At 42.2% G+C, this 11,419-nt stretch overlaps 1 pseudogene; it reads left to right on the top strand.

Annotated features, from left to right (window-relative positions):
- The first annotated feature begins 8,308 nt into the window (after nt 1–8,308).
- Nucleotides 8,309–11,124, top strand: LOC136475756 (UTP--glucose-1-phosphate uridylyltransferase-like; annotated as a pseudogene).
- The last annotated feature ends 295 nt before the right edge of the window (nt 11,125–11,419 follow it).

An 11,419-nucleotide genomic window follows, 5' to 3' on the forward strand; every position in this document is an offset into this window, starting at 1 on the left:
GTTTGCCCCTTTTGATAGTACGGCCATCTATCCTAAACTCGGTCATCAACTTCTCTACACACCTATAACCGGTGAAATGAAATACCCTAGGTTATACCTTTGCCTTGCGCATTCCATTCCATCTCCTCCAATGTTGATGCAACACATGCACCAACACGATCAACAATGATATGATCCACTTCATATCATCACGTGACAATATTGGTTCATCGATCTTGACCTCACTTGCTTTTCACCATTGTCTTCGTCCATTGGCGCCAAGTCTTGCTCAAGCTTCACCGCCACATGGTCCATCGCTCCAAAGCCTCCAACATGCCCTTCAAGATTGCAACTAGTCTATCAAGCTAAGTCATGTCTTGATCTTCTCCACCTTGATCACATAACTCAATGCCATGTCTCATGTGCAATGAGCTCCTTCATCATCACAAGTGTGAGCTTTGCAACATCTCCAAGCCATTTCCACCTTTATGGCATATGTTGCTCACACATATGTACCTGTGGACTAATCACCAATGTATCTCACATAAACACAATTAGTCCACCTAGGTTGTCACTCAATTACCAAAACCCCACAAGGACCTTTCACGGGGTATGGTCGATGCTACCAGGGCAACATGTGCTCTGGAGCCACAGCCAAAACATGCGCGTGTAGGTGGTGAGGTAGCGTGGCATGTGTGGCTTAGCACCGTTCATGGCAAGGCGATGACCCGAGATAGCAAAGGGCAAGCCCACATGCTCGGAGACGCGACGGGCAGCAGCGTCATGACGCAAAGACAGCGAGGGCAGCAGCAGTAGCACGGTGATGTGACGACAGCGATAGTGGCTATGCAGTGACATGACATGGAGGGCAGCAACAGCATGGCCACGGCGGCATCAAGGGCAGCAACACGAGGTAGGATAATGGGCACATGATGGGGTTAATGGCCCGCTGCGACCGGCCTCGGCCAAGCCAGGGCGGCTCAACCGATCCAACATGACGGCGCAGCGCGCGAGACGCCCCCAAGTGCATGGTGCGGGGTGGCCATGCGGTGACCATGCCCACGGCGCCAGACCACTCGAACTATGACATGTATGAATTTTAAAGCTTCAACCACGACCCATCTAGCTCGGTTATGACCCAACCAACTCGGCCAAGCTGAAGATGGTACCTAAGGCCACTAGATTGAGCAAAATACTTAGACCAAGGCTGACTAGAGAAGAAAATATGGGTATGCCAAGTTGGTGCTGCCAACCGGCACCCAAGACCCTAGACTAGCTTTTCAAACATCATTTTCTAACTTTTTGTATCAATTAATTGATGATCAAAACGCATACCAACTAAACCAACCCCTATACCATTGAAAAGTACTCACTTTGATGCAACCCACTAAGGAAAAACATAATACTAATGTTTAATCCAATTTTTAGAATTAAATTGCCAAAGTAACATTAACACTACCAAGTTTTAGACTTAGAAGAATTTAAAGCTAAGGCTGACTTGAATTTCCAATTCAAATTCTGAGCTCCTAAAAGTATTAATTAACAACCCATATTCTTGAAAGGCAAAGTTGCATTGTCATCTACAAAGTTTGTACTTTAAACTTTATTTAGGCGTCACATATATGTTTTATAGCATTTTTGTTTAATAAAAATTACTTAACATCCCTACAATGCTTTACCTATTCATCACACCACATACAATATCACTCAAGTATGATGCTCATGACACGTTTTAGCAAGTGATTCACTATATAATCCTGAGGGTGTTACATAGACATAATAGAATCCATCTCACTTTGAACAGCTTCCTTCCATAAGTCAGCGTCAAGAGATGAATATGTCTCCGCTATGGTTGTGGGAGTGTCATCCACAAGGTATATAATATAGTCTTCACCAAAGGATTTTGCAACTCTCCGTCTCTTACTCTTTCGAGTGACTATATCATTATCCTCCTCAGGAATTTCTTTATGGGTTTCAACATCAGCGTGTATTACCGGTTCATATGTCACAGGCAGAAAAATAGATCATGACTAGAAGTACTAGGTGTATTCTTCATGGGAAATTCATTCTAAAAAAATGTCGCATCTCTATATTCCATAATTGTACCAACAACCATGTCAGCAACACCAGAGTTTATTATTAAAAATCTATAACCCACGCTGTGAATAGCATAACCGAGAAAGATACAATCAACAGTTTTTGTCTAAGCTTTCACTTTTTGTTTATTGGCACATTCACCTTTGCCAAACAACCCCAAGTTCATGGGTAAGAAAGATTTAATCTCTTCTTCTCCTATTCCTTGAATGGTGTAATTTTTTTGTTCTCTGTGGGCACCCTATTCTGGACATGACACGCTGTAAATATAGCCTCACTCCACCATTCCTTAGATAGTCCTGCAGTCTCTAACATGGCGTTAACCAACTCAGTTAGAGTGTGGTTCTTTCTCTCCGTAATCCCATTGGACTATGGTGAGTATGGTGGCATCCTCTCAGGAATAATTCCATGCACCATGCAAAACTCAGAAAATTCGTTTGAGAAATATTCTCCCCCGCAATCAGACCGCAAATATTTAATTTTCTTCTCAAGTTGGTTCTCTACCTCAGCTTTATAGATCTTAAAATAATGTAACGCTTCATCTTTTGATTTTAATAAATACACATAGCAAAATCGTGTGCAATCATCTATGAAAGTTATGAAATATCTCTTGCCACCTTTGGTCAACTCTCCATTCATCTCACACATGTTAGAATGGATTAGTTCTAACAGTGCCAAATCCCTCGCCACAGTAGCCTTGTGAGGCTTGAGAGGTTGTTTTGATTCAACACATACCTGACACTTAGAACCTTTGACCACATCGAATTTTGGAATTAAATTTAAACCAGCTAAGCGAGTCATGCAACCAAAATTAATATGACATAATCACGAATGCCAAATATTTGTCTCATCATCATGGCTCACATGGTTCATAGAATTAAAACAAGTATCTGTCAAAGACAAGCAGAACAAGCCTCCGCTCTCATAGCCTTTCCTAGCAAAAGTACTATACTTAGAAAGTATGCACTTATTAGACTTGAATACAAGTTTAAAACAATCATGACAAAGCAAAGAACCACTAATCAAATTCTTCTTTATTGAGGGGACATGATGCACGTTCTTTAGCTACATGGTCTTTTCCAAAGTAAGCTTCAGATCGACTGTACCAACACCACGTATAGCCACACACGCCCCGTTCCCCATCAATAAGGAGGAAGTATGCCCGACCTGATAAGAAGAAAACAAAGAAACATCAGCACACACATATATATTTACACCAATATCAACCCACCTAATCAGGTGAATGACAAACTAAAAGAACAGTAGGCAATAAATTACCTGTACCCCATTGTTCCTGCTATCAGTCTCAACTATGTTTGCTGTTTTCTTGTTTGGCTTCCACTTAGCCTCCTCGCACTCTCTAGCATAGTACCCAGGCTTGCCACAAGTGAAACAATTTCCCTTTTCCTTGTTCTTCTTTCTTCTTCTTCTTAAAAGGAGTGGTAGACTTTTGTTTGAGTTCTTGCTGGAATTTCTTCTTTTGGGGCTTAGGATGATTCTTCTGTACCACATGGGCACTAGAACTCCCCTCTCTGACCTTCTTGCCATGGACTATTCATTGCTCTCGCCTTCTCTTCAACATCCTAAAGAGCCAATGAGCTCAGCAATGCCAAACTCTTATCTCTTATGTTTCAGAGAGATAGCAAAATCTATCCAAGCCTGTGGCAGCTTAGGCAATGATATAGCCTGCCACAAACTTGTCGGGCAATACACATCCAAACATTTCAAGTTATTTTGCTAGTATTTGTACCTCATGAGCTTGTTCCACTACAGAACGGCCATCGACCATCTGGTAGTCATAAAACTGCTCTATGATATACAACTCAGAACCAGCATCAGACACTTCATATTTGGCCTCAAGTGCTTCCCACATGGCCTTACTAGTCTGTAGCGGCACATATGCATCTACTATGGAGTCTCTTAGCATGCTCAAAATTGCTGCCTTGAACGTATTATCAGCATGTTGGAACGCATGCTCCTCCTTAGGAGTATGCGGCCCAACAGTCCTAGGCTCAGCAACAAAGTAGTAGTGCATAGCAGTCAACCATAATATGCATCTCTATCGCCACCTCTTATAGTGAGTGCCCTCAAACACATTCAGTTTCAGCATACCTGCAAAGCCAACTACTAAAAATTGCCTATCACGTTTTTGGATTGTTAGATAATTAGACATTTTCAATAGCAATTTAATCCAAAAAAAGACAATAAACAAAAGGTTGGTGACATCATACATGTGCTTGTGTGATCTAAGCATGAACATCATGTATATGATACTAACCAGCAAGGTATGTACACAATACCTTACTGGATAACGGAGAACAGAGACATACACAACGGCAGAGCCAGATGCGCTAGTCGATATAGTGCCTGTCGGTATAGTTGTCTCGCTCATTGCAGTACAGGAAGGAAGCAGTGCCAATCACTAGAAATGTGCGTCAACGCTAGGAAGAAGAAGACGTCGATGCGAGTAGTCATGCCGCCAACAACACTCCCCAAAAACATGATTGCCGCCCTTCACCTGAGCAGGTGAACTCGAAGACGACAGGCGTTCCGGAGTCTCTACTCACCCAGTTCCTATGCGCATAGGGAACTAGGACGGGAAGAACCAAAGAGCAGCAGAAGATGTGGTTGTCTCAGAAGTGAAGAATTAGATGACTGACGGAGGAGTTGGGAATATATGCTCACGACAGGTGTTGGCGCAAAAATGTGGCGATGCAACCAACACACAGCAAGCTGGACAATTTGAACCGGAGATCTGCTTGGCTTCAACACTGAGAACAGTTGGTTTTAGGACCAAAGGCGTGCTAGTCAATTTGACATGCAATTGACAAGGAGAGAATAATCAGTAGTTTAAGGTGGAACATATCGGTGTTGCACCAGACAGTTCTAATATATGGCCAAATAGCCAATTCGATAGGGCTATCGACTAAATAGTCGATATCCAACATATCAGTAAAAGCAAGGATCGCTGAATTGAAGATTATCAGCTAATATCAATAATGATGGTACGAATTCAAAATAACAGATACTCATGGGTCATAGCGATTTTATTATGATTGATTAATCCAGACAGAACAAGTACAATACACCCAAATATAAGTAATATAAAGAAACATCATCAGCTAGATAGATATAACAAGTGTAAAGCATTGAGCCGATAAGTTTAACGAGAAAGGATATAACATGCGAACAAATCGACTGTTAGTACAAATGAATCTACAAACACTCTGAATCTAATCTGTTACCATCAACTAGTGAGAATTCGATCGGATCGATACAAGTTATGATAATAATAATAAACTAAAGCCAAACAGTCTATAAAACCATCTATATATTGATAGGTTCATGAAAAACATGCTATATGTGTGAAAGCACAGGCGAATCGACTAAAATAGCCGATGCATGCATAGCAAACAAACATAGTACATATCTCGATCATGAAACAAAACCACTAATCGATAATCTCTAATCCAAAGTCTTACCAGTGAGAGTTCGACTAGGGTCGATGCTAGCTATGATAGTATCATTAGATTAGATCTCATTAACTAATGAATTTATTCAAGATTAAAACATATCTTTGGATGCATACTATGTTTGATTGGAATAGAGATAAAACAGCTGATCTAGCAGAATTAAGTCATCAATTATAAGATTTAAAGTGTGACCAGATCAAATGAACGACTAATTAAGATGATATGATGCCGATCGATCTCTATCTCAATTAGATAATTTGTTATAATTAACAAAATATTAATTATAACAAGATCGATCGATAGCTGGTGAATCAACCAAAAACAGCAAGGAAAATTTTACTAATATTAGCAGATTCGATAACTGGTGATATTATTTTAAACAAGTTATTTAACACAAGATTGATAACTTTGATCTATATTATGATTTGTAAGAGATCAATCAGCTGATGCAACCTTACAAACTACGATACAGATCGATAACTAACTTATATTATGGCTTATAAAAGATCAATCAGCTGATGCAGCTTTACAAGCACAATACAAGTCGTGACGGTACTCACAAGCAAGCCGGAGGTTGATTAGTCGATGCAGCTCTGTTTGCTGAAGAACTCGCCGAAAAGCTATATTACTCCTACTCCTAAGGGTTGGCGTGAAGCCAAAAAAATAAAGACTGATTTTGATTGATGTGTGGATGTCCTTATTACAATAGTCAGGGTTTATATTTATATCCTGAGGCATGAGGCAATCATAGTTGATCACGTGGTGATCTAGTACAAAACTTGCCTAACAAGATAAATCTAAAAGAAGAAAATTTTAAGATACATGGACTCCAGTTTTCCCTTTTGTAGAATCCGCCAATAAAGCTTTCTTGACCGATGTGTCTTTTGTTCGTCTAGACAAGAAGAAGAGCCGACGGCTGATGTGCTTCACAGTTGACTTCTGTATGGCTTCCTTCTGTAGACTCCATTGGCAATAAAATTACCAATTCTTCTAGCCTCTCTTGCTTCTTCCTTATCTTCACATGAGGAGACTTTGGACATCATGCTTTCCTAAAATATAATATTTTCTGGTCAATGAAGAGCTCCTAGATGTCATACATCTCCAAATATACTAAAGAATATTTCCTTTCCTTTCTGGTACACACGTGATGTACCTTGTGTTGTTCCTTGCCAATGATATTTTCTGGTCGTCCAAATTTTGGTGTAAATGGTAGGGAAGCGATGAGTCTCAGGAGGAGATCACGAGATGGAAGAGCTCTGTCCATCACGGCCCGGCCGACGGTGACGGCGATGGCGCGCACGCGCGTGTGGCATACCTATGTCCTTTTCTCAGCTTCTCAATATAGGTGAATAATATTCAACCATATAAACCGAGTCAACGTCTAGTCAAAATCCCGTACGGTATTAAACCATACACCGCGCATTATTACGAGCCATAGAGTTTATTTGATTTATTAAATATTATATGGGCTAAGCCCATAATATATCCAACATGAGGGAGCGAGGGGCAACAATGAAATTTCGCATGTACTCCTACACATGGCGAGTAATTAATGGGGATGGACGAGATCGACCTGCAAATTAATTGTTTAAGGACTAAAGTGGACGCTTTGACAGTTCAGAGACCAAAGTGAGCCTCTGGCAATAATTTTGAGACGAGAATGGTTATTTCGCGAGAATGAAACCCGGTTGAAACCCCTGTTGAGACTAGCCTAATGCAATTTATGTTTTTCGAGAAGTCAAAAATTTTGCACTTTGATCAAAATTATATTAAAAAGTATTAATATTCATAATACAAAATTAGTATTATTAGATTAGTTACAGAATATATTTTTATAATAAATTTATTTAGAGACATAAATATTAATAATATTTATTATAAATTTAGTCAAAACTCTAGGGAGTGAGTACAATATAGTCGCTGCTGGCTGTCGTACGCATCAGGGAACTCAACTCTCCACTGAAAACCCGATGCCAACACGTAGTAGTGCAGTACAGTACAGTACGGTATGAAAGGAATGAATAATGACGATCTACTAGTTGTGTACTTCACTCCGTTCTAACACAAATGCATGTCTCATTTTTTGAGGAGTCAAATATTTTTAAATTTGATAATAAAATATATAAAAAATACTAACATTTATGATGTGTAATAAATATTATTGAAATGATCATAGAATATATTTTTAATAAAGTTATTTAGAGATATAATTGTTGGATACTACTTTTATATATTTTAAATTTAACAAAGTTTGACTCATGGAGAAACGAGATGCGCAATTACTTTGGGACGGAGGAAGTCGCTTGTTCTGAACATTTCTTTTGTAGCAAACTGAACTATTTTCATAAACTAGCCGTGTTCATCTGCTACTGCTCATGTAGCTGCAGTATACATACATCCATGACGGCAAACTGAGGCTCCAAGCGTGGATTTTTTCCCCTTCTGTTTTCTATATTTTTTTGTAAATGTAAACTGATTCATATAAAACTTCTACGTGATTGGTGCGAAATTCCTATGTTCTAAAGAGGTCAAGAACTATTTTTCTCCAATTAATATCTTGATGTTGCATAGCTGGGACAATGGAAATCACAACTGTGGATGGCACGACAACAAGCGCCTTGAAGCAAGTGATCACGAACTTCAACTATACGTCCCCTCCTGTTTGTTTTGAAGAGCTCTTTAAGCTCAACTGAAATGAACTACATATACAAGAGGAACTAAAACAAAATGTGAATTAGGTGTATCTTCTACAATGTGCATGCATGGGCGGAGGTAGAGGAGGGCTAGGGGGCCTGCGCCCCCTCTCAAATAGCCTACTAATCTCATCCAAGGAGAAGCCAAATCATGTTGTTGAGGTGCTCCTCACGCTGGATTCACTGTTGCTCTCTACTGTCAAGTTCTTGTCTTATCAGATTGAGGAGTGCGCCCACGTCGCCCTTGCCGGCGGCCGCTACCCCCACGTCACCCCTGGCTGGTGGCTACTACCCCCGAGCCGCCCTCGCTGGCGGTCGTTGCCCCGCGCCTCCCTAGCCAGTGGAAGCTACCCCCACGCCACCCTGGTCGGCTGCCGCTACCCCCTCGCCTCCACCGACGCTTGGCCCTACGCTGGTCCCGACGTCGAGTACGAGTGGAGCAGGAAGAACACGCATTCTCGTCGCCGCCTCTTCAACGCCCTCACCACCACGACGCCTTCACCGCTGCCACCTTCGCCTTCACCTCCTCTTGGCGCCTAACCACGGGTTTGAGGAGGGCCCGTGGTAGTTGTTGTGAATTCGATGTATCTCTACAACTAAAAAGACCCAAATGTCCTCGTTTTTGCCCCGCTAATGACCCCTATCCGCGCTAAACTCCGCTAATCACCTCCCGCCCCGCGCTAATTGCCCCTCCCCGCGCCCTCTACCGCACGTCCGTGGAACCGCCGCACCCGCGCACGACGGCCACGATCCCCTGCGCCTTGCTCCAGCGCAAAGGAAAGAAGAATTCTCTCCTCAGCTCCAAATCCTGCAGTCTCGCCCTAGCGCCCGCTCTCGCCAGCCAACCTCCTCCTCGCCACCGCCCTCACGCACCGGCTGACCTCCACCATCGCGCGCCGCCATCACCGTCGCCCGTGGTCATCGCCATCGTGGCCGAGTCTGCCCTGTCCTCTGCCGTCTCCACGAGGAGCTCATCGAGTGGGCCAAGATCCCCACGCCCACAAATTCCCCACAAACGAGTTGGTAGTGCTGTACGACATCCTAGAAGTGAAAGTCCTGGCCGAAGGTGCCCACTGTATAGTAAGCCTGAATTCTTGCTGCTCTTCTACATATTCCTGAATCTGATGCATGGGAATGTGAATGCCTAGACTGATTTGTCGAAGTAATAAATGCAGACATTAAAGCAACCAAGAAGCTGCTTGACAAGCTCGCCGTGCTCAAGCTCAGTGGCGGCCTGGGGACGACCAAGGGATGCACCAATCCCAAATAAGTCGTAATGGAGACGAGGAAAGTGATCATTGGTAACTATCGTTGTGGCGGAGAATGACACACCGATCCGGCTTCAGATCGAAAGATCGAACCCTGCAATCTTAGCACCACAGCTCCTCTGGTTATCAACCGAGTCACAGACCAGGTTGACCTCGCCAAGAACGCTAATCCCTGCCTACGCAACAAAGAACACAAGCAAGAACAAGAAAGATCGCAACTAAATTGCAGATGTATGATTAATCTCATGAGTTGGGGTCTCACAAACCGATAAACGGCGAAACTGTTCTTGACAGAATAATCTAAGCAAAACCCAAACCCTAATGGAGGGGCGGTGGCTATTTATGAAGACTCTAGGGTCGTGCCCCTAATGGGTCCAAACTCGATACATGGTCCAACGGACCAAAAGACGGTGTCGCAGCACCCTGGTAGATTCTGGATGCTGACTTATTTTAACGATTCCCGTTGATTCCGAATAGCTTTTGATGTGAAACCACTTGGATTGGCTTCCTTATCAAATTAGCTTTCCATCCATATGTGGATCATCGAAAATGGAGTCCGGATGCGTCCTAGGCGACTAGTTTAAGGCAGACTGGTCCTGAAGGCCGAGGCAGACTCGAATTCGTGTTGGACTGGGCCTCCGGCTTGTGTTGGACGTCCTTGCTGGTCATCATCACCTCCTCCATGTCCTCTTAGTCCCTCTTGACCCTCTCCAATGTTCCTAAGCAAGATAACATCATTAGATAGTAGTCTATTCTCAAAAGTATGAAAAGGATCGCTTAAGAACGAGCTCACCTGTAAATTGAGTTGACGCATTCGAGCCTGAGTCATTGGACCTTGCATGACGGTTGGAGGATCAGTTGGTACATCCAAAGGAGTGATGTCCTCATCAAGTCGTGTCCAGATTAGTTACTTCAGGAGTACAGGCTATAGAAACAAATTTGCTTTTGTTTTGATTTCAATAACTGAATTAAGCTCTAGCATTCACTTCCAATCGTATCTGAATATCAGTATCATGTTCAAACTTCATAAAGCTCTCAACATGTTGTCTAGTAGAACTAACATTATTTGCAGATCGGTCATCAAAATACGCAAACGCAACAGATTTACTTTTCTCGACCTCATTGTTATCCAGATCGAGGTTGGTTAAAATATTATGACTGATGCAGCATTCCTGCAAACTTCACCACTCCATCTTGTTTCTATCTTTTGTGGTGACTTTTAGTGGCAACATTTTTCTCGTACGGTTACTCAACAAGAAGTATGGCAGCAATGTGGTGCCGCTTCTGATGAACTCCTTCAACACCCATGAAGACACTTGAAAGTAAAATTTTCGTTCACAAGTTGACCAAAAGCTAACAGTTATGCTTGTCCTACAGATTGATGAGAAATATGCAAGTTCAAGTATTGGATCCACACATTCAACCAGGTATGCTAGACAAAAAAATTGTAGATGCTGGACACTTGCTTTCTTAATCTTACTTTACCAAATTCACTCCAAAAGTATGTTAAGCTAGCAATAAAACAATCATTATTATTACAGAGCCAGTACCCTCAAGGTAGTAGCTGACGAGTTCTTGCCATGGTTGTCCAAGGGAAACACTGACAAGGATGGCTAGCCATCGCTATATGCAGTGGAAACAACTAAATGGGCTGAATTAATAAATCATAGAGACCAAGCCCTCCCTTCTCTTGCTGCACAATTTACTCATCCTAATGTATATGGAACTGTGCTGGTTATCATTGATCCAAATGACCTTCCTAGGCTGAACCATAGACAAAAAGGAGTGATTAAATAGGCTTCAGGAGGGGATTGGATGAGGAGAACAAGGGCTAGCAACATTCAGAGTAAAGTAGATCAAAGCACATAGACCATAGCCATGTATCCAGTAAAGGACATTGGGTGTGCACATG

The sequence above is a fragment of the Miscanthus floridulus genome, chromosome 8 (assembly GCF_019320115.1).
Source record: "Miscanthus floridulus cultivar M001 chromosome 8, ASM1932011v1, whole genome shotgun sequence".
Classification (NCBI taxonomy): Eukaryota; Viridiplantae; Streptophyta; class Magnoliopsida; order Poales; family Poaceae; genus Miscanthus; species Miscanthus floridulus.